This window comes from Triticum urartu, chromosome 6 (assembly GCF_003073215.2).
Source record: "Triticum urartu cultivar G1812 chromosome 6, Tu2.1, whole genome shotgun sequence".
Lineage (NCBI taxonomy): Eukaryota > Viridiplantae > Streptophyta > Magnoliopsida > Poales > Poaceae > Triticum > Triticum urartu.
In genome coordinates this window covers 79903106-79911328 of record NC_053027.1, presented here as the reverse complement: position 1 = coordinate 79911328, position 8223 = coordinate 79903106, and the positions used below count along the sequence as shown (strand labels likewise).

The following is an 8223-nucleotide window of genomic DNA, read 5'->3' as shown; positions in this document are numbered from 1 at the left end:
TCTTGATATTTTTGACTCTGAACTTGATTAAAGTTAAAGGAATTTGACTCTCCAAAAAACTAATGCCCCTTATATTTTGGAATTGATGGAATATTTAGTTTGACAGGACGGTAAGATGATGAATTGTGCTTTATTTTTTTATAATATGATGATTTGGTGGGCCTTTCTGGATATGATTATGTGTTATCAGCTAATAAACACATATTTAAGTGGGGAAATTTCTATCTCCGTAGTTGTATGTACTATATTGATGCTATAATATCACATGGTGGCGTTTCTTTTTCCTAGATGGTGGGAGGGTGCGCAGGATTGATATGTATTTATAGGCCAGTTGCTATAACTTGAATTGAAAAATCATTGGCCCGATCAAAATTGTAAATCAAATCCAAAATTGAATACCTCAGTCGAATCGAAGAGCATAAATTAGAGAATATAGTAAATTAAAATAATTAAATGAGAGAGCTCCTTGAGAAATTGTTGACCCGGTGAACATCATAAATCAAATCCAAATTGAACACCTTTCGAATTGAAGCTTTAAAATTAGGAAACATAGTAAAGTAAAATGATTAAATGAGAGAGCTCGTTGAGAAGTTGTTGAGCCGGTCAAGATTGAGTGACTCAATTTTAATTGAAGACCTCAGTTAATTGTGAGGACTTAAAAATTAAAAAGCATAGTGTATAGTATAAAACAGTTGAATGAGATAGCTTTGAGAAATTGCTGTCCCGACCAAAATCGGGTGACCTAATTTCAATTGGAGACCTCAATTGATTGTAAGCTCTTCAAACTTAGGGAGCTTAGTGTTATAAACTAGAAGGGTTGGGCACTCTATTGCGCCATTGGTGTTGTTGGATTTCATAAAAAAATCACTCACTCTATTGTAAAATATAAGGTGTATTGCTTTTTTGAAAAGTAAAACCTGTTAAGTTTGATCAAATTTATAGAAAAATTATGGTTAGATCCATCATGAAATGAGTTTCCATACTTCTTTTGTTTAATATTGTGGATGTCGATATTTTTTGCTATGAACTTGGTCAAAGTAAACAAATTCAATATTTTTTGCTATGAACTTGGTCAAAGTTGAAGAATTTTGATTTTTCAAAAAACTAATACCCCTTATATTTTGGAACTGATGGAATATTTAGTTTGGCAGGTGGGGTAGATGATAGACTGTGTTTTAATTTTGTTTATAATGCGGCGATCTGATGGGATTTTTGTGATGTGGTTATATCTGTGTTATCCGCTAACCAACATATATTTATGTGAAGAAATTTCTGCGTCGATGGCAGCATGTACTATGTTGGTGCTACAGTATCACATGGTGGCCCTTCTTTTTCTAGGTGGTAGGAGGTTGTGCAGCATTGATATGTTTCATAAGCCGGTTGCTGCTAATTGATTTGAAAATAGTTGGCCCGATCAAAATCGTAAACCAAATACAAAATTAAATGCCTCAATAGAATGAAAGAGTTTCAAAATTAGGGAACTAAAAAAATTGAATGGAAGAGCTCTTTGAGAAATTTGTTGACCCGGTTAAAATCAGGTGACACAATTCTAAATTGAAGACCTCAATTGATTTTAAGACCTTATAAATTAGGAAGCATAGTGTGTACAGTACAAAATAATTTGAATAAAAAAACTTTGAAAAAAATTGTTGATCCAATTTCAATTGAGACCTGAATTGAATGTGGGATCTTTAAAATTAAGGAACTTAGTGTTATAGAGGATAATGGGCTCACCACGTAGCAGGAGCATCCATTGACGATTATTGGTTTCGTCAACGGATACGTGCTTCCATAGCCCTGATGCACCCTTCGTCGGCCACGGCAGCAGATACGTGCTTCGTTCTTTACACCCTAATTCTGCTCAGGTGAATACGTGCAGATGGGCAGTTGCTGCATCGGTAGTTGCTGTGAGCTCCAGTACGTACTCCATACTCCATAGCTATTGGTTTCGACACACAAGTGTCAGCACCACAAAACACACAATGTTGTGTAACTTATTTACGAACTAAAACCACGACGCTCATTTTGGATCCGAGGGGGTATACTATAGTGTCTTTAACAACATAATAAAATTTTAGAACAGGCAAGCACGCCATTCTTTGTTACTTACAACGGTGAACGCAAGCATAATTTTGGCGATCACAAGGAGCAACTGCAAATTCTGAACCCGGCATGAAAATGCCTCGAGTGTACCACCATATATAGCTTCCGAATCAACAAACAGAAATACCTCATCTGTATGATCTGTCACGCAGCTGAATAATACCGCCCCGTGGGTGAGGATCAGTAAAATGCATTGCATTCCACATCTCAGAATCATATTAGGTGCATCTGATAGGTACTTTTACAAGCCAAAATGGCCAGAAACAATATTCAGCCAGGGTACTTCCACATCTCAGTCTCCTCAAGAAAGAGTGCAACATGCTAGTAAAACATGTCGATGTGATAAGTAAACTAATAAGTAAACATGTCGATGTGATAAGTAAGCTAACATGTCGATGAATGACCTTCATGGCCTCATTCTTACCTTCTTACCTTCATGGCCTCATTCTTACCTTCTTACCTTCCCAGTTCACCGCAAAATCATGCCATAACTCGAGAGCGATCCAGCACTTGTCATGCCTCAACACACAGAAGGGATCCTCCACTGACAAGTCAATGGCGTTCTGAAAGGTCCAGCAAGGGGAGGCAACGCAAACGTAAATAATATTACTGCCCCTGCTTCCACCTGATGGCGCATTGCCCTCACCAACGGATCCCGACACCGGACCTCCCTCCTTTACCACATCATTACTGCCACCACTTCCACCTGAAGACACATTGCCCTCACCAGCAGAACCTGACATAGGGCCTCCCTCCATTACCACATCATCACTGCCACTGCTTCCACCTGTTGGCGCATTGCCCTCAACAGAAGAACCTGACATAGGGCCTCCCTCCACTACCACATCATCACTGTCAGCACAATCAAGGCCCAGCGTCTTAAGCACCTTCCCCTTCTTCAAGATATAACAAAGAAACAAGTACTCACAATCCAGACCCTGGTATCTATGGAAGACGAATGTCTTCAGATGAGATTCAAGGCAATCGCAAGAGCCAAGGGACTTCCAGAACTCAGCACAATCAACACTATCAGGTGAACTGGGTTGAATGGACTGGATAGCAAAAAAAAAAAAACAATGTTAGAGTTTAGCATATCAATCTTCAAATTACACCAAAAATACAACTAGAAGTGCTAGAACAGATATCTACAACATCAATCTGGAATATATAACCATGAACAACTAGCACTTGAATAAGCTGATATCCACATTATCATTTTGAATCACAATAGATAAACAAGTATAGGGACGAACAGATATCGATATGGTGCGGGTACTACCATGACGTGAAGCGTCTCAAGGCGAGGAAAGCATCTGAGCAGAGTGTCCAGCATCTTGACCTCCATGTCGTGCGAAAACCGCACCTTGACAGCCAGCATCTTCAAACTTGGCAGCATGGCCCTAGCTCTCACATTCATACCAGCCTGCCATTGAGGCAAATTAAACACCATGAGAAATTTGATTGGATGCACAGTCATGTAATGAGTGTTAAGTGCAGGTCACAGAAGTAACAAGACCCAGTTAACCTGATGACAACGCCACCAATCTCGAGCGCGTGGACCTGGAGGTCCAAGAAGCCGAGCACCTCCACCCTAGGCGCATTGACAATCCTAACGGGCCTCCGATCGGAAATGCTATGGAAGAGCAGGCGCTCCAGGCAAGGTGCATCCTCGACGATGATTTCATTGAAACCACATCTCCATTCCATCATGACGCGGAGGCTGCTGGACCTGATACGGAGGCGTGAACGGCAGCTGTACGCCATGGCAAAGGAGAGGATTCTCAGCTTGAAGCAGTGCGCGAGCAAGGCATCAACATCCCGGTCCTCGATGATGGAGTGAAAAAGGCCGAGCTCATGGAGGTTGGGAAATGCGGGCTGGTGGGCGGTAGTGTCTGGGAAGCGCCAGAAGCCGATGTAGAGGCGGGTGAGAGAGCCACAGCTGAGGATGTCATCGGGGAGCGGCATGTCGAGCGGCCAGGGTCGGTTGAAGAGGATGAGGTCCTGGACGTTCTTGGCGGCGAGGCTGGCGACCAGGCGCTCCAGCGCGTACTCCTGCCGGTGGAAGGAGGTGCGGGTGACGCGCACGGCACGGACGGGGCCGGGGTGAGCGGCCACGCAGCGCGAGAGGGCACGCACGGCGTGCCTGTCGGCGGCCCTGATGTGGGCGTCGTGGACGAGGAGCGGGGTCGCCGCCCAGACGCCGCGCCAGCGGGTCGAGAGGACCATGGTGCGCGCGGCTTCGTTGGTGGGGAGGCAGGAGACGATGTTGGAGAGCAGGTCGTCCGGGAGACGGCTGATGTGGTCCTGGCCGTCACCATCCTGTGCCGCCGGAACGACAGCGGGCCCGTCGGCGGGGGCGGCGGTGTCGTCGGAGGAGGAGGTGAGGGAGAAGTGGTCGTCGTCGGAGTCGGAGGACTCGTCGGCGTCGGCGTCGGGCGTGGGGACGAAGGGAGGGAGATGAGGTAGGGGACGATGCGATCGATGCGATGCTGCGCGGACGGCCCCTCCAGTGCCAGAAGGTTGAAGTACGGCCCGATTTGGGCGTAGGTAACAAACACTTCTTCTCCTCCCCCTCCGGCGGCGTCCATGGCGGCGGATCCCGGCTAGGGTTTTGTCGGCGGGCACGAGGCGAGCAGGCTGAAGGAATGGGGATTGGCGTGGGGTGCCGTGGACCGTGGTGGACTGGTGATAGTTGGGCTCTGTGGCTTGACTAGTGTTGTGAGTTGTGAAGTGTGAGCTTGTGGACCAAAATTTAAAATTCAAATACATTCCATATATTGCAGATCAATCAAACAGATAAATTCAGCTGTGAACAGTTGTGACACAACTACTATTGACAGGTGAATTGATTTTTTTTCTTGTGTATGTCAAAGTCAGATTCATGATTCTTAGGGGTTTATAATAGTCTACCCGTCACGCCACTCTGCGAACTAGAGGCCGCACTATAAAAAGCCACACTATAGAAAGGGAGTTTTTATTATGTTTGAGATGATTTATACTTCCGGTGAATTTTCATAATATATCTGTTCATTTTCAAAAATGAAGGAAGGGAGACGTCGAGAATAATTTTCTCGCCACTCTATATCCAACTTTTCGTTCAAATCACCTGCAGGACAAGTCCTGAAAAAACCAATCGGTGCTTACACTAAGGTGAACGCTAGGCGCCGGCGCACCGGCCGAAAGTTTCGGCCGGTCCCGCCCCAGCCGTTTGATGCGAGCCGCTTGGCCAATGGATCTGGGCAAAAAAAGAAAAACGATTCGCTCACGTCTTCTTCTTCCTCGGGCTGGATCAACAACTCCCACTCAGGATCCTCGACGCCGCGCCTGCAGTCCCCTCCGATGGCCGTCCTTGTGGTCTGTCCCCACCCTCGCTGGCCGTCCTCGTGGTCGGTCCCCACCCTCGCCGCCCGTTCTCGACGTTGAATGGATGTAGTCAAAAACTACCTCAATCCATGCAACAGTTGCGCCTGCGGTTGCAGGTCCATCCGGCGACGGTTATAGCGCCCCTCCGGATGTAGCTCCGTCGCCGCCCCTCGCCGCTCGCTGCATGGAATTGCGTCGGCGACGACCACCACTCAGTCAACGCCATTAAATGGATGTAGCAAAAAAATTCACCGGTAGTAGCAAAAATAAACTACAGATGCAGCAAAAATCAAACACTGTCGCCGTCTCCGCGAGGTCGCAACTCCGCCTTACATGGATGTAGCAAAAAACTTCAGCGGTAGTAGAAAAATCTACTACGCTTGCAGCAAAAATCATCGTTGTCATCGTCGCCAGGTCGCAGCTCCGCCTGATGAATGTAGCAAAAAACGTCGCTAGTAGTAACAAAATCCAACTATGGTTGCAGCTTCTCTTTGCCGCGCAGTTCCATTGAAGCTTTTCTGTTTATGGTTGAAACTTTTTTCAACAGCTGTTGAAGCTGTTCTAGGTGACAGTTGCAACACTAGTATACACGAGTGCATCCAGCCATGGCGGCAGGCAGCCATGGCGGCCGACGAGGGAGTGCCTGGACGCCGGCAATGGATGGTCGTGGTCGGCCAGTCGTAGCCCGGGGGGGAGGGGGAGGGGATGCGCCCGCGTGAAAGCTGGAGGTAGGGGATGGATCTGGCCGTGGCGGCAGGCAGCCATGCCGGCCGACAAGGTGAGCCTGTCCGCCGGCGATGAAGGTTGTGGTGGCCCAGTCGCAGCCCGGGAGGAGGGGGAGGGGATCCACGTCCGTGAAGACTGGAGGTAGACGCGAGAGAACGAGCGTGATGGGGATACCGGCGGAATTTTCAGCCGGTGCGCCGGCTTTAAATGTTTCCCTTACACTAATATATAAATTTGTAGCCCCACCGGGTATCTCCTTTTGTGTAGTGCAACCAAAATATAACCCTACCTAGTATTAAAAAAATGGCAAGACTATCTTACCTAAGTACAGTCCATTGCAAATGCAATAGATCTAATGTGGGCATATGTGGCCAATAATTGGCGCGATTCATTTCGTACCCACCAATGGCTGGTCTTCTTTTGTGGTGACATTCGCTATATAATCTACTACTGACTTCGCATTCATTTTGTGCAGTGCAAATAAAATCGATCCACATATGAAGAACATGGTTAACTTATTTGAAATCGAATGCAAGCAAACTTTATGAAATAAGCAATTAGTTAACCTTAAACTCGACTTAGTCCATGATGTGATTAGGAGTAGGACAATAGCACTCAGAACTTTTCCAGGTCATGTTCACCATTTACGATGCTTGCGGAGAAGAAGAAAAAATTGGCAACTCTCTTGACTTGTTCGAGAAACGGGTGGTCGCGGCAAACCCAACAACTATGTTGGCTTCGTTGATGGTTGTGATCCTACAAAAGTCCTCTTCACGAAACCTCAATTCCATAACCAAGTTTTTTTATGCACTGCAACTAAAACTTATATCTATTTCAAGAAAATAGTTATTATCTACTTTTCAGCTAATGTAGAGGTATATAGAACGTACAAACCTCAGAAAACAAAATGAACCATAATTTTTTACATCAAAGGCACAACTGCTATGGCTAGCACGAGTTAAATAAATCAAGTTATTCTTCAACGCATATTAGCCAAAGCTAACCATGCACTAGTTATGTGTAAGGGTAGCAAGTTTCATCATCATTCTAGTGCCTGGCCCAACACCATTAGAATAGTTTGACTTAACTCTAAATTTTTAATAGATTTCTATAAACACTAGCTAACCCTACAAAAACCCATAAGGATTCAACATCTAACCCTACAAAATTGCATCGATATGAAGGTTGGTCACACAGAAAAGCCTGAAATTGCTATATTGTAAGAAGCAATGGAGCTCACTACCATGGTCATCGCCCCAACCGAAGAACAAGGCAACACATGCCAACTCTATGACCAAGCATGATGGGGCAAGAGACCCGATGTCCGACTAAAAGGCAGGCTGCATGGAACCAGAAATTGTCGAACAGAGGTGACGCCTCACGGACGTCGAGGCGAGGCACGGAAAGAAAGCGCCGCTCGGGACAATATGGGAGCGACTACGTAGGGATGGTGCATCCCCGACGAGTGTTTGCGGGCGCGTCGGATAGGGCACCATCGGAACGGATCAATGGTTGTATACAATGAAAACTAAGCAGACAGGGGCGCATCGACGCTAGCAAGAGTTGGGAATTGAGGATGTGCAATGGATTATAAGAGGCAGCGAACACTGAAAGGATCGTAGGATCTTTGGTCTAGTTGGTTCAATTGATATCCTTTGATTGCTTGCTTCAATTGGTATCTTTTGATTGCTTGATTGCTTGTGTCTCTCTTTGTTATGTCCTTGTGGCATATCATTCTTTAGCAATCTTTTTGCCTCAATATAGTTTGTGTTCCTCCAAGTATTTACCTTTGGATATGTGTATGACATTCCACTATATTGTTGAGAAATACAAAATTTATGGAGGAACACTTTTTATATTGGCCTTCTAAGCTTTTCGCCCATTTTTGCAACCGATGCCAATGGGGGAGAAGTTTCAGAGAGTTTTGTGGAGAAGGTTTTCAGAGTCTTCGTTTCAAAGAGTTTTGTGGAGAAGGTCTTTTAGAGTCTTCTCCTTGCTTTGGTTTTGTTCCTAAGCATTTGCATCTCATTC

General features: G+C 45.6%; 1 pseudogene; it reads right to left on the bottom strand.

The window, feature by feature from the left end:
• Window positions 1-2284: 2284 nt before the first annotated feature.
• LOC125515935 lies at window positions 2285-4810 on the bottom strand (annotated as a pseudogene).
• Between the last annotated feature and the right edge of the window lie 3413 nt (window positions 4811-8223).